Source organism: Odocoileus virginianus, chromosome 3 (genome assembly GCF_023699985.2).
Source record: "Odocoileus virginianus isolate 20LAN1187 ecotype Illinois chromosome 3, Ovbor_1.2, whole genome shotgun sequence".
Taxonomy (NCBI): domain Eukaryota; kingdom Metazoa; phylum Chordata; class Mammalia; order Artiodactyla; family Cervidae; genus Odocoileus; species Odocoileus virginianus.
This window is the reverse complement of record NC_069676.1, coordinates 14,234,750-14,257,959: the sequence shown is the minus strand read 5'-3', so window position 1 is coordinate 14,257,959 and position 23,210 is coordinate 14,234,750. Positions and strand designations below refer to the sequence as shown.

General features: G+C 48.7%; 1 protein-coding gene across 3 annotated transcripts in view; it reads right to left on the bottom strand.

The window, feature by feature from the left end:
- ARHGEF18 (Rho/Rac guanine nucleotide exchange factor 18) overlaps positions 1-23,210 on the bottom strand; it is a 68,138-nt gene that overhangs the window by 29,594 nt on the left and 15,334 nt on the right. Inside the window, exon 1 of one of the 3 annotated variants that reach the window (XM_070464763.1) lies at positions 22,140-22,248. The exons of the other annotated variants lie outside the window; for them this stretch is intronic. The gene's annotated coding sequence lies outside the window, so the exon portion shown is untranslated. Of the gene's footprint in view, positions 1-22,139; positions 22,249-23,210 lie in introns of those variants that run through there. 3 annotated transcript variants of the gene reach the window in all.

The window sequence follows — 23,210 nt, the reverse complement described above, 5'->3', positions numbered from 1 at the left end:
GACCCTGCACAGCAATGAATAAATAAATGTTAGAAACATTTATATTTCTATAAATATAAATAAAGGCATTAAAGTAAATATGCAAATAAAGTAAGATTAAAAAAAAAGAAGAATTCCTGCAGGAATGTAAGCATCGGGAAACTGAGTGGGAGATATATGGAAACTCTGTACTCTCTTTGTGACTTTTTTTATAAATTGAAGACTATTCCCAAACAAATAGTTAAATTTTTTTTTTTTTTTATGTTAAGTTCGGGAAGAACTGAGCCTTGTTAAAAACAAAAGAATAATTTTTGAAAAGGTATGTGTGTGGGCATTCTGAGTTACATTAAAAAAGGACTAGAATGCACCAGGCCCTTCTTGGCAGAGGGAGGAGACAAGCAATTGAAAATATTTATTTAGGGATACCCATGTTCAGCAGTGGCGTTACTCACAGTGATGCTGAGGCGGGAGCAACCTAAGTGTCTATAGATGGAGGAATGGACAAACAGATGTGGTCCATCACTTGGACTTTTAGTCTTTAAAAAAAAGGAAGGAGATGCTGAGCCCTGCTACACTGTGGATAAACCTTGAGGACATGATGCTCAGTGAGAGAAACCAGACACAGAAGCACACACAGTCTGACCCCACTCACAGGTGGTCCTGGAGGAGTCAGAGCCAGAGAGACAGGAAGTGGATGGTGGGGCTGGGGGCCGGGGGAGGGGCCAGGGAGTGAGTGTTTCATGGGGACGGAGTTTCAATATTTCGAGACACGAGTTCTGGAGATGAATGGTGGGAATGGTTGCACTACTTAAGATGCCCTTAAGATGGTTAAGATGACAAGTTTTTAATATATTTTATGACTATTAACATGCCCTTAAGATGGTTAAGATGACAAGTTTTTAATATATTTTATGACTATTAACATCCCATTAAGGGACTCAGGGTATGTCCACACAATACCACGTGATGGAGAAGAAATGAGACTCTTTAACTGTGGTTTCCTTCTTCCTCCTGTCTAGGTGAGATAGCCCCTGGACAGAGAAGGAACAGAAACAACTTTGAAGATCATCAAGGCTCGAGGCAGGACAAGGCACGTGTACCTGACCTCAGCTCCTCAGGGCCCAGCACAGGGCAGCCCAGGGACGCAGAGGGCACCGAGTGAAGTCTCTAGACTGAACGATGTTCAAGTCGGACATGGAGACAGCTGGCTGGGCCTGTGTGGAGCACCTCTGGGGGAGCTGGGGAGGACAGAGATGACAGAAGGGCAAAGCCATCCTGACTGGCAAAGAGGAAGGAAGTTAATCTTACAAACTCGATGTTAATCTGCAGCAAAAAAAAAAAAAAAAATGCCTATGGACTGTGAGCATGGGAAATAACAGGCTGAGAATCTTGGGTTTCCTGGTTCTTGGAACAAATCAAGACTAAACTCCGAGAGGTGTGCTCTGCAGGCCTAGAGGAGAGGAGACAGAGGGAAGGTTTTCATGGTCGCTACAGCAAATGGGTTGCTGGTCCCTGGGCAGTTCTGGGCATAGTGGGGAGACAGAGTGGATACGGGCCCCTGGGGTATAAGCTAGGTGCTGGCTGAGTCCCTTGTGACATCCTTGTAAATTCACGGGGGGATTAAGAACCCATGAGCACAGCTTGAGCGACTTTAAAATTAACTGGGGCCAGACTTCCCTGCTGGTCCTGTGGCTAAGACTGCACTTCCAATGCAGGGGACCACCCGGGTTCAATTCCTGGCCACGGAGCTAAGATCCCACACGCTACAAGTAAGAGCCCGCATGCCGCAACTAGAAAGATTCCATGAGCTGCAATGAAGATCCCACGCGCTGCAACTCAGACTCAGCACAGCCAAATAAACAAATATTTAAAAAATTTACTGGGTGTCCACACACACTCAAGCTTGGCAGTGAACCGATCTTACATAGAAAGAGGGTCTCCAGTAGAACGCCAAAGGGCTCTGTCCTTCCACCTTGCCTGAGATGAGACCATAGGAGCCTTGCTTATCAAATTCACAGATGACAGGGAACAGAGAAGTTGCCCCAGATTTTGTTTGTAAATAAAGACAGAGAGATGAATTAACACATAACTGTCTTGGAGAAATTACTATAGAGGAAATACCAAGAAATCCAGCAAAGATGGGGGGCATGGGGCAGCTCCCACCTCTAGCAGCAGCACAGGTGAAAAACCAGGGGGGGGGTTCCAGGTGCCTGCCAGCAGCTCAGTAAACCAACAGCGTGGTGCACGCAGGGCTGGGTCACCTTAGGTCACAGCAATGTCAGTGCGATAACCAGAGCCAGGAGGGTTAAGCCGCTGGCCGGCCAGGCCTGCCTGGGCATTTACCTTGGGCCTGGGCCAAGTCCAGTGAGTTCACTGCCCCAAAGTGGCACCCAGGAAGCCACACGGTTTTCTAAAAAGTACCATAGAGGGTGGTACACAGAGGGCCCCAGGCCCCCATGAGGGCCCGGTAGGGCATGCCTGGAAGGTTGACAGACCCACCAAGGGGTCCCAGCTGTGACTAGAAAGGAAGGGGTGGAAGGTTGGGAGTGATGCTTGGAGGAAAGAAAGCGCAGGATGGTGCCCATGCAGGACAGACCTGTGGGCGGGTATGGGGGGCTGCCGTATGTAACAGGTGACATAACACAGGTGAAGAATTGCCGCTTTCCTGTAATTATTAAACACTTAATAGCAACCGCCCAGGATTTCACAAACCACACAGAACCACTGCTCCTGTTTCAGCACATTCTTTCCCATCTTTATTTCTGCTCATTTCAATGAGGAGCTCATGCTGTCACCCACCATCAACCATTTCTGATCTGTAAAAACAACCTTTTCCCACAATCGGACCTCATATGGGGGTGAACTCTTGCCAAACTCAATTTTGCATCCCGCCTTTCTGCTGAAGATGCGTCATAAACATTCTGTCTGCCTGTGAACCACGCTGCGGAAAGCTTGTACTGTGGCTTTCCTACGGAAATCTTCTGCAATGGCTGTAAAATCACTTATCAGAGACGGCCACTCCTCTCATAGGCTTCCCAGGTGGCACGGTGGTAAAGCATCCACCTGCTAGTACATGAGACGTAATGAGATGTGGGCTTGATTCCTGGGTGGGGAAGATCCCTTGGAGGAGGAAATGGCAACCCACTCCAGTATTCTCCTGGAGAATTGTCCAGTATTGTCCTGGAGAATCCCACGGACAGAGGAGCCTGGTGGGCTATATAGTCCATGGGGGTCGTAAAGAGTCAGACTTGACTGAGAGACTGAGCATGCATGCTCCTCTAATGTCATGTTGTAATGTTTCCTGTGGCTATAAATTAAGCTGTGATGGACATCTGCCTGACACACTTCCATCAGCAACGGATATTCTCCTGGGATAGATTCTTATTAGCAGCTGGGTACCCCCCGTGGCCCATTTCCACAGTCTGTTCCCCCATCACAATGCAGACTGGAAGCTTCCCGATAGTGGGGGGAAAAAGGGAGTTCCCTGGCCGTACAGGGGTTAAGACCCTGTGTTTTCAATGCAGGGGTTGCAGGCTCGATCCCTGGGCGGGGAGCTAAGATCCCACAAGACTTGCAGCCAAAAAAAAAAAAAAAAAGAAGTTCAAAGAGCTCTACTGAGCCAAGAGCACTCTGGTGAGCTGGGGGTATGTGGCCTTCCCCAACCAGGGAACTCGGACTTGACACACTTCCCAGGAGGGCAGGGTCCCCTCTGCACATACCCATTCTTTCCCCCATTGTCCCTGGGGCCCCTCCCTGGGCTCTTCGGGAGCCCCTGCCCCTCTGTGTAGGGCCCTCCCTCTGTACCAGTGAGACACACCCTGGCTGTCTGGCCAAGGCTGTGACCTCCTTGAGGCTGCCCGCCCAGACCTGCCAGCCCCGTCCTTCCCCACCTGCTGCCTGCGCGGCTTCCCACGCACCTGGTTAGCATCCCCATGGCTTCAGGATGAAGTCCTGAGTCCCTGGACTGCTTGGGACAGACTCTCTGGGATATGGGCCCTTCTTAGGCCTCACCTCTTGCCACCATGTGCGCCCTCGGAGGCTTTGGGGACTCCGGTCCAGGTGCCCCTTTGCTTTGCCAGCTCTGGGCCCAGGCCAGAGGCCCTCTGGGTTGCCCTGCCCTGCTCCCTACCCTCAAGGTCTAGGCCTTTCAGTGGTTTCTTTACCCTCCCCCGCTTTCACTGCATTACTCAGGCCTCACTGAACCTTGACCCCCTTGAGGGTAAGGGGTGGGTGTCACTCATCTCTGTGTGACATCACTGGCCATCTTTGGGCTCAGGACACAGGTACACAGGCAGACCTCAGCCCTGCTGGGAAGGTCAAAGGCAGACATCCAAGGGTGAGGCCACAGGAGTCAGGTACAAGCCTGTTCTTGGTTATTTCACTTTAAAGACACGTGGTCACCTTTGCACACTTCTCCTGGGGTCTCTGTGGCTCTCTTGTTACCCTAGCTGACTTCATGAGGACAGCCTCACCCCCCTACACACGGCCCAGAGACACCCCCACCCTTGGGAACTGGGCAGACACGTTTGTCCCTGCCCTTGGCCCAGTCAGCTTCCCTGGCATGTTTATTTTTGTTGTTGTTTGGTCAGTTGCTGAGTCGTGTCTGACTCTTTGCAAACCCAAGGACTGTAGCACGCCAGGCTTCCCTGTCCTCCACTATCTCCTGGCCAAGGACTGCAGCATGCCAGGCTTCCCTGTCCTCCACTATCTCCTGGAGTTTGCTCAAATTCATGTCTATTGAGTCAGTGATGCTATCTAACCATCTCATCCTCTGTTGCCCGCTTCTCCTCCTGCCCTCAATCTTTCCCAGCATCAGGGTCTTTTCCAATGAGTCCGCTCTTCCAATCAGGTGGCCAAAGTATTGGAGCTTCAACTTCAGCATCAGTCCTTCCAATGAATATTCAGGGTTGATTTCCTTTAGGATTGACTGGTTTGATCTCCTTGCTGTCCAAGGAATTCTCAAGAGTTTTCTCCAGCGCCACAGTTCAACAGCATCAATTCTTCGGCGCTCAGCCTTTGTTACGGGTTTATTTATTTACTTATCTATCTATCTAGGCCATGCTGTGCAGCTTAAGGCATGTGGGATCTTAGTTCCCAGATCATGGTTTGAACCCTGGCCCTCAGCAGTGAAAGCTCGGAGACCTAACCACTGGACCTCCAGGGAAGTTCCTCCTGGCAGGTCTAAAAGCAGACCAGATGGAACCCCACTACCCATTTGGAATCGGGGTGGTGGGCCAGGCTGCCTCTAGTTTGTCAGGGGAAAGATGAGGGAGGGGCTGTGGGTGGTCTTGTCTTTGGCCTTCCAAGATCAGAACCTGGTTTCCCTCGGGCTCCTGCAGCCCCAGAATTCTGAGGGATGGAGGAGGCTCTTTCCACACTGTGAGGTGACCTGTGATTAGGAAATTTTGATGGCACACTAAGGAAAAACTTGGGTACGTGAGGAGAAACCACACTTTTCCACGAAAACTGTTCAAAGCTCCTTTTCCTTCTGGGACATCTGAGAGTTAGGGATGCTTTGTGGTTTAAAACATACGCTAACTGGAAACATTCATGTGAGACCTTTATTCTGGCAGAAGTGGGCCAGTCTGTCCCCATGATCCCTCAAGCAGTTTAGCATTGTTTCCTCATAGGGACATGATGTGTATAAAAATATTACTCTGACACTGCAGGGAAAAAAAGAGGCTGGGGTAGGGCAGTCAGGCACAGCTAGCTTCTAGTGCCCAGTCAGTAGATGTCAATTAAGCAGCTGGTGTACTGCCTACCAGTCAGTTCTTAACATTCTTAATAAACCTTAACTTCAAAGGTTTTTTTTTGGGGGGGGGGGACGACACTGGCTTAATTATTCCATCGATAAATAAGGTACATCCCTAAATTAATATCTAATGTCAAGATGGCATTTCTCTAAATTATTCTTGTTTTGTAAAGATAAGAGCTAACTAAGGCAAACTGCTACTGGTGAGTCATCCTAAAGGGGAAAAAAAAAAGAACAAAGCAGAACATTCTTGGGCTTAAACCCAGGAAGCTGCATATTATGCTCCTGGAGAAAAATGCAGTCCAAACTCCTTACCTGTACTGATTGCTGCCTGAAAAGAAATGGTCCTCATGAAACTCGGGTAAGGGCTCATGAAAAAATGTCATCTTTGTCACTGTTACCTGAATTTGATCCCTCAATTATAGTAGAGGAATGAAATTTAAAAAAAAATTTTTTTTAAGGGAAAATTAAGATAAAATTAAAAACCAGCCAATACTCTTGTCATCATCTACAAATGACTCTGCCCCAATATCTGTTTGCCTGGGTGGTACACTGACAGCTGTCATCACAGTGTATATACCCCAGAAGGTAAAGAATCTGCCTGCCAATGCAGGAGCCACAGGCTTGATCCCTGGGTCGGGAAGATCCCCTGGAGAGGGGAATGGCGACCCACTCCAGTATTCTTGCCTGGAGAATCCCATGGACAGAGGAGCCTGCTGGGCTGTAGTCCTTGGGGTCGCAAGAGTCGGACATGACTGAGCACAGCACAGGGCATGGTCTTTGTACCATTTTAATCATTTCCCTGTTGTCAGATGTCAGATCCATGTATTCCAATAACATACACAAGCCTCAAGGGGACAGAATTGCAGAGGCAGAGGTTAGAAAACGCTTTATGATTTCAGATCTGCATCAATAAACTGCTTTTCCAAATAAATGTACCGGCGGGGACAACACTGCAGGAAAACAGGAGGAAGGAAAGATAATCCTGGGAGGGGACACGACAGGATGACAGCTAACCGCAGCTGCAAGGGATTGTGGGTATTTCCCCTCATTTTTCTGCTTTCCAAATTCCCTGTGATGGTCATATGACCTTTATAGTTTAAAAGAAAAAAAAAAGGTTAATATTAGGAGGAAGCTGGATGCAGGGTGTGTGGGAACTCTGCATGATCTTATTATTATTATTATTATTTTTTTTTGCTGGAGCTGTATGGTTTATGGGATCCTAGTTCCATGACCAAGGATTGAACCCAGGGCCTGGTGATAAAAGCGCTGAGTCCCAACTACTGCACCGCCAGGGAATTTCTACATGATTTTTTTTTTTTTTTTTTAGATTTTCTTCAAAAATCTAAAATTATTTCAAATGATTTAGCATTTGGATGGCTGGAGGCTTCTTTAAATTTCTGATTAAAAGGAAATTAGAGAGGAGAGTCTCTACCATAGGTTTGGTTTCAAGCAGGATATCTGACAAATTTCTATTAATGGAAAAGCTGTTGGATCTGTACCAAATGGCAGGCAAATAAAAGTGCATTTATCTACTTTAAATACTGAAGGTCTATGACTTTTAAAAAGAAGTGCTGGGGGCTTCCCCAGTGGACCAGTGGTTAAGACTCCATGCTTCCACTGCAGGGGGCTCAGGGTTTGAAGGAGAGAAACAAGGAGAAAAAAAGTGGGCGGGGGGGGGGGGGTACTGTCATGGGCCTTTATCCTTGAAACTGAAACTACAGAAAAGTTTATGCATGAGGGTCTTAGATCAGATTTGCCTCTTAAAGCAGCTGATGCAACCAGGGAGCAGTGATGGAAGGAGCCAAGGGTGGAGAATGCCAGGACAGCTGACACGGGGCACGGGCAGGGGCAGACTCAGGGCCGGGAGGGGGAGAGGTGGCGACACTGACCTCGGATGGGAGTCGCCCAAGCTGCTCGGGAGGTCTCAGGTGACAGCTAGATGCAGGAGTGGGGCCCTCAAGAGACAGTCCAGAAGAGGGATGGAGACTTGGGCAGAGGACAGTACCTGAAGCCAAGGAGTGGACGAGACTCCAGGGCTGGAGAGACTGCTTTGCAGAGCTGCCTGGGGACTGGATGGGACAAGACATGATGGCCCTTAGGGTCCCTGGTTTGCTGCATGTAGTGCAGAACAGGGGGCAGAGGGAGTTCATCTCAGAAGCACTGGTTCATCAACTGAAATCTGTAGGCTGTTTTCTCACAGGCTGTCACTCAGTCCTCTTTCTCCATCCTGTATTTCCCTAGTTGCTTATTTAGACCAGCAGTTCTCATCCTGGGGTAATTTTGGCATTTAGGGAACATTTGGCAGCATCTGAAAACAGCTGAGATCATCATCGGGGGTCGGGGGTGCTCCTGACATCCAATGGGTCACCACTAAGGATACCGCTCAGCACCCCAACCACAGAGAACCATCCAGCCCCAAATGCCACAGCGCCCAGGGTGGGAAAGGCCAAGTGAGACCCGGACATGGAAACTGAAACATTCCTTGCCCTGAAGCCCACCTTGCTGGCTTCAGTCACTGAGACTTGGGGGCTCTGATGACAGAGACGGAGGCCACCCTAAAGCTTGATAAGCAAACCTTCCACATCGGTGTCTTTCTAAATTACGTGGTAAATGACTGGTCAGGACAGAGCAGAGATGGATCCCAGGAGGTCTCCCTCTAAGTAACTCAGTATGTGAGCACAAGTGCTCAGTCGTGTCTGACTCTGCGACCCCACGGACTGTAGCCCCTAGGCTCCTCTGTCCAAGGGGTTCTCCAGGCAAGAATAATGCAGTGGGTCGCCATTTCCTTCTCCAGGGGAATTAACTTGCTAATTAATGCCCTTTGGAAACTTTCACCCAACTTATTATAAGCCTGGCTAAACGGTGATTAGCTCAGAATCATCTTAACGTCTCCATGTACTTCTCTCTTCTGCCCCAAGAATGTTGTCTAGGACCAGATCTGACCTTCCCATTGCCCGGTGTTCCACCCCACTTTCCTGGTTGACTGACCAGACTGTCACCTGCCAGAGGAGGAAATAAGGCTGCTGTGACACAATTTCTTCCCAGAGATGTTCGCTGGCTTTAGGGCTCACAACCACAGCTTCGATGACCCACTCTTCTGGGTGACGTGGGGTCAGCTGGTCTCTAGCTGGGGGATGGCCCTGGCCAATCCTTCTGCTTCCTCCCCAGGCCTGAGACCACATTTGCCAGATGTCAGATGCTTCTGCTAGGATGCCCAAGATGTCAGAGGTCATGGGTATCTGAGACTTGCTTTTAAGTTCTTATAACCCTCTGATGTCAGGCGCAACTAGCGTAGAGAAGCCTTACGATCCAATGATGAAAAACCAAATGACTGATTCAAAAATGGGCAAAGGGTGTGAATATACACTTCTCCAAAGAACATACAGAAATGGTGCAACTAAGACTCTGCATGCTATAACCAAAATCCTTCATGCCACAGGTAAAAGAGCCTGCATGCTGCAACCAAGACCCAGCGCAGCCAAATACATACTTTTTTTTAAAAAGATAGCCAGAAGTGGCCAATAAGCATGTGAAAAGCAGTTCAACATCCCTGTTGTTAGGAAAATGCAAATCCAAGCCATGATGAAATGCCACCTCACACCCACTAGCATGGGATGATGTAAAATGACAAGGGTCGGGGAGCATGCAGAGAAACTGGAACCCTCACACGTTGCTGGCGGGAATGTAAAATGGTGCGGCTGCTGTGGGAAAGTTTGGCAGTTCCTCAAAAAGCCAAACGACTTACCATGTGGTCCAACACTTCCACTTCTGGGTATGGACCCAAGAGAACTGACAGCAGGGACTCAAACAGGCATCTGCACACCTGTGTGCATAGCACCGTGATTCACTATAGCCAAGAGGTGGAAGCAACCCAAGGGCCCATGAATAGATAAATGGATACACAAGATGCAATATATCCATAAGATGGAATAGTACCCAGCCTTTAAAAGGAAATTCTCATGCCTGTTACAACCTGGATGAGCCCTGAGGACATCATGTGCCGTGAAACAAGCCAGTCACAAAAGGACAAATACTGCATGATTTTACATATATGAGGGACTGAGTGTAGTCAGATTCTCAGAGACAGAAAGTAGAATGGTGGGTAACACAGACTGGGGAGCCAGTGTTTCACGGGGACAGGGTCTGGGAAGATGAGAAAGTCCAGGATATGGATGGTGGAGGTGGTGGAGTAGCAATGGGAATCTACACTTAAAACCGGTTAAAATGTTTCCTAATTAAAAAAAAAGGCATGACTAGTGCTAGAGGTGCCTTGCCCTTCAGAGTGAGGCTGCAGCTCAGCCATCGTGGATTTCAGCTTCCTCTCATAAACCTGACATCCTGGGTGTCTTTCCTCTCTACTGACAGCTGTCCTGCATGAGGGACAGGGCCCTGAGAGCTTCCTCAAGAAACTGGTTCTGACACCCAGGGAATTGGTCAGGGCTCTAAAAGTGGCCCAGAAGGTCCCTGCTGCCCACTTTCAGTGGTCGCTCCTCAGAGGTCCCTTAGCGTTGGACAAGGGTGGTTCAGGGAAATAAGGAAACAAAACTGCTATGTGTAGTGTTTTTGAGTCATTCTGATGAACAAGTTTAACCCCTGCATGGAGGGGCGGGGGAGGCAGCAGGTAGGGAGGGGAGGGAGGGTGTCTCTGGAACTTTTTACCAGGAGTAAACTAGTAACTACCATGTGATCCAGCAATCCCACTCCTGGGCATATATCTGGAGAAAAGTTTAATTTGAAAAGACAATGCAGCCCTATGTTCATAGCAGCACTATTTATAATAGCCAAGACATGGAAGCAACCCAAGTGCCCATCAACAGATGACTGGCTTAAGAAGATGCACACACCCACACAGCCACCCACCGAAATATTACTCGCTATAAAAAAGAATGAAATAATGCCACTTAGAGCAACACAGATGGACCTAGAGATGACCATACTAAGTGAAGTAAGTCAGATAGAGAGAAACAAACATCATGGGACATCACTTATATCTGGAATCTAAAAAAATGATACAAATGACCTTATTCACAAAACAGAAACAGACTCACAGACATAGAAAACAAACTTATGGTCACCAAAAGGGAGAGTGCCAGGTAGGAGAGATGAATTAGGAGTTTGGGATTAACATATACACACTATTACATATAAACCAGGTAAACAATAAGGACCTACTTACTATACAGCACAGGGAACTATGCTCAGTATCTTGTAATAACTCACAATAGAATCTGAAAAAGAACACACATACACACACACACATATATCTAACTGAATCACTTTGCTCTACACCTGAAACTAACATGATATGGTAAATGAACTGGACAAAGGTGTGACTGTGACGCTTCGATATGAACACGGCTGGGAAGGACGTGAGGAGGACGCCCCTGCACAGCCCAGGCTTGTCCCAGAGCTTATCTGCTTCCCTTCGCTCCATTTCCCACTGCTTTCTGGTATCAGGCAAAGAAGCACCGTCAGCCTCATTCACAAGGAATTCATACCCTACAAAAAGCACGTGCTTTGTGGATAAGTTATATCATCCCTCTGAGGGCAAGGCCAGAGGCTGGACTGTAGGGGTCCCAGCAAAACCATTCCACCCACTGAGGCCCTGCTAGCAAGTCAGCAGGCTTTCCTCACTGGCATGTTTTAAACAATTACGCTAATTCAACTGGCTGTCCAGAAATCAAAATGACCTGACAAAAACATTTTAATGAAAACAAAGTGATTTTGAAAAGATTAATTCAGGTGTAGCTACGACGCATCTGAAATCTTGCAGAAAACCTCAACTGGCCTGATTATATAATAGTATTATTTTTTAAAACCTTTAATGCGGGAAATAGCAAACATCAGCCGAGGTGGCTGGGAGGAGGGCAGGGGAAATCAAACACTCGACACAGGTCAGTGGGTTTCTCTTTCAGTAGATAAAAACCATTCTGTTCAAGGAGGAGGGCAGGAAAGAGAAGCACAAACCTACAATGCTCAAAGGAAAAACAAAACTGAACTTTGCTTGCAATGGCCTGGGAAGTTATTCAAGGGCATTGAATGTCTGTGAAGACAACTGAAATGCTGTGAGAGGTTGGGGAGGCTGAGCAAGACCTTTCACGGGGAGTTCCCAGTGCACACTCACACCTGCCAGGAACTCTCGTCCCCTCTGTAGGTGTGTCCCTCACCATATTTACAGGATCAGAATCGTGGGCCTAGAAAGAGAACAGGGAAAATCAGGAGTCTGTTGTAAAATCAGGCGGTGGCAGACTCTGGCCCTTGGGCCAGCGACCGGTGTTAGTCAATAAAGTTTTATCGGCACCCAGGCCACACCCACTTGTTGTCTGGGGCTGCTTCAGCAGTAGGGCAGCTGTGACCAGGGCTCTGTGGCCTGCAGAGGCTATATTTACTCCTGGGCTTTTTATAGAAAAAGAATGCTGAGCCCTGGTCTACCGTATCTAATTGGTTTGTTTGGGAAAGGAGGGCCTATTCCCTGCAATCAACATGCACCCAGAAGGGCTCACAGGATGCTCTCCTTTTTAATTCCTGACACACACAGGGAATGGAAGAAAGGAAGCAGGGAAGTGGTTTAGCTGTGTGGAGTCAGTACTGAATTCCAGAGCCCTGAAACGGCTCATGTTGGTAGCAAACAGGTGTGAGGGGTGGGTTTCTGACCATCTCAAGATCCCCACTATCCTGAGAATGCTGGTTCTAACTGGCTCCTACATTTGGAAAATTCCAGAACCTTGCAAAACCTTCATTAGTATTCCTTTTAGTACTGCAACGCTGTGAGCTTGAATACATTTTAATATATCTCATGTCTCAAGGTCAGGAAGAAAACACTTTTCATGTGCTTATGTAAGCTAGGTGGAGGGCTAGGCAGACAGAACTTTTTTTCCCTCTCTAAGGCAACGAGACTTTTGTATTTAAGAGGGTGGTATCGGAACACAGGGAGAATGAGCAGATTATACAGAGGATGGGCAAATAGCCAAACATTCTGACCCACTGTAATGTATAGGCACCAATTTATACTTGACAGCAAACTGTACCCACAGAGGATTCAGATTTAGATGTTTCCCAAGCGAGGAACTAGTTCTCCTTAAGGTCAATCTCTTTCCTCTCCTCACTTAAACTGGGTTCCTGAGAGCGAGCTCGAGTCCAACCCTTCATTTTAAAATACCTGAAAGTTACGATGTGTTCTAAAGAATGTACGGATTAAGTACTAACAACTCCTGTAAGCCTGTTCTCATTTACAAGTCACTGGAAATAGAGAGCTCCTGCGGTGGGTGGCATAAAATCCCCCCCAGTTTCACGTCCACCCGGAACCCCAGAAGGTGGCCTTATTTGGACACGGGGTCTCTGCAGATGTAATCAAGTCAAGGATCTCAAGATGAGATCATCCTGGATTTAGGGTGGGCCTGAGATCCAAATGATGGTGTCTTTATAAGGGAAAGAAGAGGGAGATTTGGATGCGGAGAGACACACAGATATGGAGACAGGCACAGAGGAGAAGGCCACGTGAAGATGGAGGCAGAAGAAAGGATTAACAAGGCCCTATTGCACAGCACAGGGAACTACATTCAGTAGCTGGTGACAAACCACCAGGGAAAAGAAAGTGGAAAAGAATATATAGGGACTTCCCTGGTGGTCCAGTGGCTAAGATTCCACACTCCCAATGCAGGCAGCCTGGGTTTGATCCCTGGTTGGGGAACCAGATCCTGCATGCTGCAACTAACAGTTTGCATGCCTCAACTAAGACCCAGTACGGCCAAAATAAATAAGTATTTAAAACAAAACAAAACACAGCTAGATCCAGGTGACAACATGGATGAAGCCTGAAAACGTTACATTAAGTAATCAGATGCAAAAGGCTACCTGTTATGATTTCACTGATAGGAAATGTCCAAAATAGGCAAATACAGAGAGATGGGAAGTAGATTTGTGCCTGAGGATGGGGGAAAGGGGAGTGATGGCTAATGGGTACAAGATTTCCTTTGCGGATGATGAGAATGTTCTGGAGTTAAGACTGTGACTATCACAAACCACTGACTCATACATTTTAAAAGGGTGAATGTTACGGTATGTGAATTCTCCAGGCAAGAATACTGGAGGAGGTAGCCATTCCCTTCTCCAGGGGATCTTCCCAACCCAGGGATGGAACCTAGGTCTCCCTCATTGCTGGCAGATTCTTTACCGTCTGAGCTGCTAGGGAAGCCCCATGAATTATAATACCCCAGTTAAGAAAAGCAGCAGCAGAATGGTTGAGCCTGTGGATGGCAGAGCTCACCCCAGCAGGTGGGGAAGGTGGGGGACTTCCCCTTTGATTGAAGCTCTGGGAACATTCTAGAAGAAGGAAAAACACCACAAGGAAGGTTTTAGCTTCCTGATCATCAGCGGAGGTGGGGTGGGAGGGGGAACCTGGTGACAGGTTTGGAAGCACTGATTTACCTGGTGGGACTTACGATAACTGTTCCTTGGATTTCTGGAGGAGACCACTGTGGTTGCATGTCATTTAAGAAAAAAATTATCCATTTATATATTCATTTTGAAAGAAGTGATTTTTTAAAGTTAAAAACAAAAAGAGCAAAGTTGTATTCACCATTGCAAGTCTAGGACCTGGTTCACAGCAGGTACCGGGTAATAAATAATCTGCTGAATGAATGAATGACCGAGTGAGCGAATGAACGAACACACCCAGACGCTGTGGGAGCACTCCACCAGCAATAACAGCCCTAGGAAACAAGGAGTGGTGTGTCTGTAATTCGAAGGACAGGAAACCAAGGATTAGAGAGTTGAGGGAGCGTCTCCAGCAGGACAGCAGCAGACCTGAGTGCCCTGCTGTCCTCTTTGCGTTCAGGTGCTCGTGGTCCTGTGTACAGAGAAGGGGCCTCGGGGCAGGTCAGCAAAGGAGTGACAGTGGCCTCCTGACAAAGGCCTGGACTGAGAAGGGAAAGTGAGGTAGGGCGGGGCTGTGAGCCGGGGGCTCCCGAGTCAAACGAGAAGGAAAACCAGGGGTGTTGTGTGCTCACTTTAGTTGTGTCTGACTCTCTGTGACCCCATGGACCATAGCTCGCCAGGTTCCTCTGCCCAAGGGATTCTCCAGGCAACAATACTGGAGTGGGTTGCCCTGTCTTCCTCCAAGGACCTTCCTGACTCAGGGATCAAACCCGCGTCTCCTGCTGAGCCGCATGGGAAACCAGGTGTGCGATTTTCCTATTTTGTCTGTGACAACCTACCACAAACACTGGCTGAGAATACCACAAATATATTCTCTTTTGGTTCTGGAGGTCTGAGGTCTAAAACAGCAGGGTTGCAATCCTGCCAGAGGCTCCAGGGTAGAATGTTTCCTGACCTCTTTCAGCTTCGAGAGGCTTCGTGGCCCCTTCCTCCATCTTCAAAGCCAGCATCTTCTTTTGAAAATTTTTTTAAACATGTTTATTTTTATTTATTTATTTTTGGCTGCACAGGTGTTCACTGCTATGCACAGGCTTTCTCCACTTGCAGCGAGTTGGGACTATTCTCTAGTTGCAGTGTGCGGGCTTCTCACTGTGGTGGTTCGTTTTGTTGCAGAGCATAGCCTCTGGGGCACTGAGGCTTAGTTGCACTGAAGCATGTGGAATCTTCCTGGGCCAGGGATTGAACCCGTGATCCCTGAATCAGCAGGCAGATTCTTAACTACTGGACCACAGGGAAGTCCTAAAGCTAGCATTTTCTAACCTGTCTCTGACCACTGCTTTGGTCATAGCATCACCTTCTCTGACCCGGACCCTCCCACCTCCCTTGCATAAGGACCGCAGTGATGACACTGAAGCCATCCAGATAACCAAGGATCATCTCCCACCTCCAGATCCTTAACTAACTCACACCTGCAAAATTCCTTTTGGCCATGGAAGGTCATCTATTCAAAGTTCTTGGGGGTTAGGACGTGGGCATCTTCGGGCCATATTTCCATAGGATCAACGGGGTGGGAGGGGCCCACTACAGTTCCAGAACAGAGAAGAGATGTAGATGTCTCCTTGATCTCCAGAACCATAACTCTCCATGAATAACACCTTGGTGTGTGTGTCTGTGTTAGCTGATGCCTGCTGGGAATGGCTAGAAAAGCCCGGAAAAGCAAGGATGGGAAACCACCCAGCTGACGGGCATCAGGCTCCTGAGGCTGGTTACATAAGCACACGAGTCGGGTTGCTGTTCTGCTGTCAGACCTCATTTCTGAAGGTCTCTCCCCCCCCTCCCCCGCTTCCCCCAACCCCTAGCAGGCAATGCCTGCTTTCTAAATAGAAACCGTGGGACTTTCCTGAGGGTCCACCTGGCTAAGACTCCTCACTCCCCATGCAGGGGGCCGGGATTCCATCCCTGGTTGGGGAACTTGATTCCACATGCCCCACCTAAAGATTGTGAGTGCCACGAGTTACCCTTCTGCCCCGCTCCCCTTCCACCCCAAAGAGCTACAACTTCAGGGTCCCTGGTGGTCTACAGATGAATACTTTTCCATGTTCTTGAACTCAGAAAGACCCTGGGATGGGGTGGAGGTGGGGAGGCGAGAAGAGACCCTTGATCTGAGGGGAGGGCACAGTCTTCCCCAATCTCCAAAGCAAGACAAACTTGGAGAGAGCTCCAGCTGGCCAGACCAGTGAGGGTTGGCACCCGGGAGCTGCAGGCTGCATAGGGAAGCGTTCTCCTAGCTGATGACGTTGGGGCCAGCATCTACCTGGTCACCTCCATCACCTTCTCTCCCACACCACCGACAAAGCCTCCACTCACCTACCTCTGAAGTGACCTGAACTCTGTCCTCTTTCTACAGTCCTTGTTTGCTTGTCCAACCGATCATCACCTCTCCAGCCACCCTGTCTCCAGCCTCCCCGCTTTCCTGATCCTCCACCCGAGGATGGAGGCAGCCATGGGGTCCACCCCTGGCCTATAAGATACGACGGATGGCACATCATTTCCTGACTCTGAGCCTCTGTATACCATTCTCCCTCTGATCACAGCCACTGAGGCCTGGCCCGGCCACCACCCCTCCACCGAGGACTCTCCCACCTGGGACACAGCCATGGTGACCCTGAGTCTCTGCCTCAACTGGCCTGTCCCGACGGACGGCACTGGGGACTCTGTAACTATCTCCCACATAGCGGGGACCTGAGTCTGTAGTCAACTCTCTTGTTGTTTAGTCGCTAAGTCATGTCTGACTCTTTGCGACGCTATGGGCTGTAGCTCACCAGGCTCTTCTCTCCATGGGATTTCCCAGGCAAGAATACTGGAGCAAGTTGCTATTTCCTTCTGCACGGGATCTTCTTGACCCAGGGATCGAACCCAGGTCTCCTGCATTGCAGGTAGATTCTTTACCACTGAGCCACCATGGAAGCCCTTCAACAGCTTTCTTGAAATGGAATTAAAATACTACGCAATTCATCCTTTTCAGTCCGAGGGCTTTCAGTTTATTCAGAGTTGTGTTCAGTTTTAGAACTTTTTCCTTACCCTCAAAAGGAACCCTGGACCCCTTAGCTGTCACTCTCCACTTCCCCCTCCTTCCACCCCCAGGCAACCACTAATCTACTTTTTTGGTGTCTCCATGGACTTGCCATTCTGGATATTCCGCGTAAATGGAATCAGACACTACGTGGCCTTTGGGGACTGGCTTCTTTCACTGGGCTTTCGCACAGTTCTGAGACTCAGCCAAGTTGTAGAGTATGTCAGTGCTTCATTCCTTTGAACTGCTAAAGAACAGTCCACTTCATGGATGGCCCACGTTTTCTTTCTTCCATTCTTCCTTTCTTTAGACCACACTGCAAGGCTTGCGAGGTCTCAGTTCCTTGACCAGGGAATGAACTGGGGCCACAACAGTGAAAGCCCGGAATCCTAAAACTAGGCCACAGGGAACTTCCTGACCCACGTTTTCTTTATCCATTCATCAGCTGATGGACATTGAGAGTGTTTCTCCTGTGGTGTTTTTGTGCCAATTTTTGTGCAGACCTAGGCTTTCTTTTCTCTTTGCCACATACCTAGGGTGGAATTGCTGGATCTTATGGGGAAACTATGTCTGACCTTTACAGGCGCTGCCAGACTGTTTTCCACAGTGGCTGCCCTGTTCTGCAGTCCCACCAGCAGTGTCTGAAGGCCTCCATCTTTCCGTCTTCCTGTTTCTCTTTCAATTCTTAGACTGAGAGTCCCTGAGGGGATGATGCATAGGGTCACAAGGATCTGCCATCAGTCCCACGTCCTGGCACGGGGAGAACTGACTCCCAGATGACCCAGAGCTGACTCCCTTACTGCCATGATGCCCAGGGATGCTCCACATTATATCTGGTCAGTTACTGTCCACTTCACTCTTATGAGAGGACGGAGGAGTACACTAACTCTACTGTGGATGACTGCCGTTTATTCTTCTAAATTCAATTTCCCTCTGAAAATTAATCTCAGCAAATCAGAGTTATCCATAAACAGTGTAACTGTACTGGTGTGCTGCAGTCTATGGGGTTGCAAAGAGACAGACACGACTGAGTGACTGAACAACAAATTGTCCACACTGGATTCCAGCCAAGCAGTCTGATGGGGTCCTGCCCTCCCTCCATCCCACATTGTGATGGAGGGGGCACCCACTTATGGCCTTTCTCTCCTCCTGAAACCCATCTGTAGGAATGACCAGCTGATAAAATGTCCCTGCGGTTGACAGTGGTGACAGCTGCATGAGCCTGTGAATGTTCTAAAACCTGCACACTTGAAAAGGGTGAATTTTATGGTATGTGAATTACGTCTCAATGAAGCTTTTTTTTTCTTTTAAGTGACATGCGTTTACCGATGTAGAGAACAGACTAGTAGACATGTGGGGACAGTGGTAAGGAGAGGGTGGGACGAATAGAGAGTTGCACTGACGGATACACCATTTCCTCCTCCAGAGGACCTTCCTAATCCAGGGATCGAACTTGCATCTCCTGCACCGGCAGGTGGATTCTTTACTGCTGAACCACCAGGGAAGCCATGTATGCCCTACCACATGTAAAATGCTGGTGGGAACTGCCGTATAGCACAGGGCGCTCAGCCCCGGGCTCTGTGGGATGGGGCCGTGGGAGTGAGGCTCAAGAGCCAGGAGGTATATGTATACATATGGCTGATTCACCATTGTTGTGCAGCAGAAACCAACACAACGTTGTAAAGCAATTACATGCCAGTGTAAAAAATTGACATGCATTTAAAATGTAACCACCTGCAGGCTGTTAAATATATATCCCCTTCGTCAAAATCTTTAGAATAATTTTCTCAAGACATGGTGATAACTTTGAACAAAACCAGCTGCCACTTTAGTCTCAATGGCAACTATGAATCTACTAAGAACCAAAGCAGAGAAGCAGCAGGCCAGTTGAATTTAGTTAGCTTGCTTGCCTCTGTGCTTAGCTGTGTCTCACTCTTTGCGACCCTATGGACTGTAGCCCGCCAGGCTCCTCTGTCCATGGGATTTTCCAGGCAAGAATACTGGAGTGAGTTGTCATTTCCTTCTCCAGGGACTGAACCTGAGTCTCCTGTGTCTCTGGCATTGCAGGTGGATTCTTCACCGCTTACACCCAAGGCAATTTTAATCACACACACACAAAATGAGCCTAGCTGCAGGGGTCCTTTCACTGAGGCCTCCCGGAGGACATTATTCGAATCAGCCTGCCCCTCCCCCATCAGCCACATTCCTCCTCCAGAAAAATTCCTACTGGCCGCTTAGGAGCTGTGCAGGCAATGGCTTTGTACCTGGAGAGAGGGTTTACAAACCAAGAGCAGCTCTTCACCACTTTCAGGGGCAAAGTAAAGTTTAACTCACAAATAATGAAGAAACAGTGACTAGCCGGTCCTAACAAAGCCTCTGGGCTTAAAATGACTTAAGAGAGCAGAGAGGAAAATGCTTAAAAAGTCATGGGTGGAATTTGCGGAACTGGAAACAGGACCCAGGATGAGTGAAGAAAAATGAAGGAGACCTTGACATGAGGATCAGAAATATGCTAAGCACGTGGAAGGTAAACAGCCAGGGCGGCACAGCTGGTGACCACAGCCCTGGTCCGGCGGGGGCGGGGGTGCGCTGGTGACAAGGGCAACTGGCTGTAATCGCTACTGTGTGACAAGAATGAAAAGTATACCAAGGTTTCCACCAGCAACAACGTACATGCTACCACAGCTTTCAACATGGGGGCATTCTCAAGTCGACTGAGGAAAAAAAAGAGCAAGAAAAGAGATTCAAAGAATTCCTTTCTCCTTTCTCTCCTACTTGCCATTGAAAGGGGAAGTAAGCGATACACAATGCAAACAAGTTAGAATGGCAAGAATTAAAAAAACTACCCACTCCTTTATTTTCAGGCTGAGCGGTGCAGCATGCAGGATTTTAGTTCCCTGATCAGGGACCAAACCTTTGCCCCCTGCGATGGAAGCACAGAGCCCTAACCACTGCACAGCCAGAGAAGCCCCTCTTACTCGTTTTAGCATAGCTTCTTCCACCCCCTCAGAAGGGCCTGACCCACGGAACTAGCAAACTATTGATAAAACATAAACTGCAACCCGGTCCAAACAACAACTGAGTTGCTCACATTCTCCAGACTCTTTATCACTTGGAACGTCGACTGAAAAATACGGGCCTGAGATTTAAAAAAAAAAAAGAAATAATGCCATTTGCGGCAACATGGATGGACCTAGAGTATTAAGTGAAGTAAGTCAGAGATAGACAAATATCATATGATATCATTTACAGGTGGAATATAAAAAAATCATACACATGAACTTAACTACAAAACAGAAGTAGACTCACAGACATAGAAAACACACTTATGGTTACCAAAGGGGATGGCAGGAAGATAAATTAAGAATTTGGGATTAACATACACATACCTGTTGTTTACCTGTTTACGTATAAAACCTGTTTATATATAAAACAGGTAAACAGCAAGGATCTACTGTATAGCACAGGGAACTATCTTGTAATAAACTATAACGGAAAAGAGTATGAAAAAGAATGTACATATGTGTGTATATATATATAGGAATATACATATATGGGAATATATTTATATATATGGAATCCCCAGTGGCTCAGCAGTGAAGAATCTGCCTGCAATGCAGGAGATGCACATTTGATCCCTGGGTTGAGAAGAGCCCCTTAAGAAGGAAATGGCAACCCACGCCAGTATTCTTGCCTGGGAAATCCCATGGACAGAGGAGCCTGGTAGGCTACAGTCCATGGGGTCACAGAGTCGGACACAACTTAGCGACTAACCAACAACAAATATATATATGTATAACTGAATCATTCTGCTGTACACTTGAAACTAGAACAGCATTGTACTCAACTATATTTCAATAAAAATTAAAAAATTAAAACACAGACCTGGGGGCATACTACATGCACAGAATATATAACATTTATTGAGCATTTACCATATGCCAGGGGCTGTGCTTCCCACCTTACATGTATTACCTCATCAAATCCACAACCGATCCTCATTCTGGGTTTAAAGATGGGGAGACTGTGACTTAAGTGGTGGAAACTGGGACCAGAAGAACCCAGATGTGATTTGACACTCAAGCCTGTGCTCTTGACACTTCTCCATACAGCTCCAGAATTAATTATTCACCCGGATACCTGCAAAACCATCTCCACATCGCCCTTGGCCATAGGGCTGTTCACCTGTCCTGAACCTTCTCTAGTCAATAAGAAGAGACCTGCCCTTCTACGATCCTGGCTGGAGTTCCATTCACCCCCAAACGGAGACAAAAGGAAGAAAAGTTGTATTCTTCATTTCCGAGGTAAAACTTCGCCAACACTTTTGATCCCCTGGGCCAGCCATCTCTTCTACCACTTCGATCTCAACAGAGAACCAGGTAGAAGAGAGGAGGAGAAGATAGCTACAATAAACCGTGCAAGAACCAAGGGCCTGTGATTCCTGCACCGCACCATCTAAATTCTTCCACAAGAAGGAAACCGGAGGGAGAACTGAAGACCCAAAGCGCACACACTTTCTATGATTTTGTGACCCTAACGACCAACTGGCAGGAGGACGTGGGCTCCACGGAGTGAGCGATGCTCGGAGGCTTCAAGTCCCCCGGTGCTGAATTATCACCACATCTCAGGTCCTGCCCCGGGAGCTCCAGATCCCGGACGCCGAGTCCTCTCCCTGTTGAACTAGGGAGGTTGCACTGCCCAAGGGCTGGGGCTCGGCTGGAGCCGGTGGGCATCGTCTGAACTGTGCCTTCTCCAAACAGAGTCTGCATGCACTGGAGGGAAAGCCTGCAGGATCCGCCCGCCAGTTTGGACGAGCCCACGGGGGCCGGCCCCCAAGCCGAGGCAGCCACGGGGGTCCTGCGCCCGAGGCCACCCCCCGGAACCGATGGCGCCTTCGTGGGGCCCAAGGCCTCCTCCCGAACCTCGTTCTCCTCAGACCTGCCCCGCCCCCCTCACCTCGGTCCGCCGCAGGTCACTCGCCGCCCGCAGCTCCGTTAGCTTCCGCGCAGCCGCTGCCGCCCGGCCTCCCGGGGTCCACCGCTGCCCTCGGCTCGGAGCCGGAAGCGGGAAGCCGCGGGGGCGAGGTGCGCACGCGCGGCCCCGCCCTCGAGGGCGGGTCAGAGGGTGTGGTCCCGGAAGGGGGCGTGAATCGAGGAACGGTGGGTCTCACGAACCTAGGACTTAGAGGCTCAGCCTGGTGATGCAGGCGGGGCTCTTTAGCTCGAGCTTAGGCAAGGTGAGGGGACTGAAAGGTACTTGCGAGGAGGGTGAGGGCGATCCTTGAGGGGCGGGTCAGTCGGGCAGAGGGGCGTCTAGGGGAGGGAGGTCCTGGGAGGAAATCAGCGGGGTTGGGAGCCGTTTGGGGGGAGGGGGTCAGTGGGGCCCCGAGGTATTCGTGGGACTGGGAGGCGCTTAGAAGGAATCTTAAAGAGAGTTCTTTGGGGTTGAGGGGCGTTTTGTGGGGTCATCGGGGACCTGGTTGATTAGCAGGACTGGGAGGGGTTTCCTGGTAGAGGATAGCAGGGGGGTGGTGACTTGGGGAGTTAGGGGTATCTGGAGGCAGAAAGGAGTGCAGTGGAAGCCTGGGGACATCAAAGGGGGATTAACCCCGGGGGAGAGAAATTTGAGAGGGGAGGGTGCAAGAAATGGAGAGAACAGGTCTATCTCCTGCGAAGAAGTGGCACCCTAGGTTACAGGAAGTGAAAATTTACAAGTCTTGAAAACATGAGTCATTTATCTCTCAGGTAATCCCAGACACTGCAACTTAGGTACCACCGGATACCCCAAACACATTTCAGACACCCAGACAGATACCATCAGATACTCAAAACTCACTTTCAGGCATGGGAAAATATACACCCCTTGTAGGTGCCATAAATACCCCCCCAAACTAAAATTTGAAAAACATGTCAAATATCTCAAAAGTACCGGACACCTTCATCCAGTAGCCATCAACTACCCACAAACAGGCTTTCAGACACTCTGGAATATATCAAAGCACCACATGGAAACTTCTAGATTCCCTCC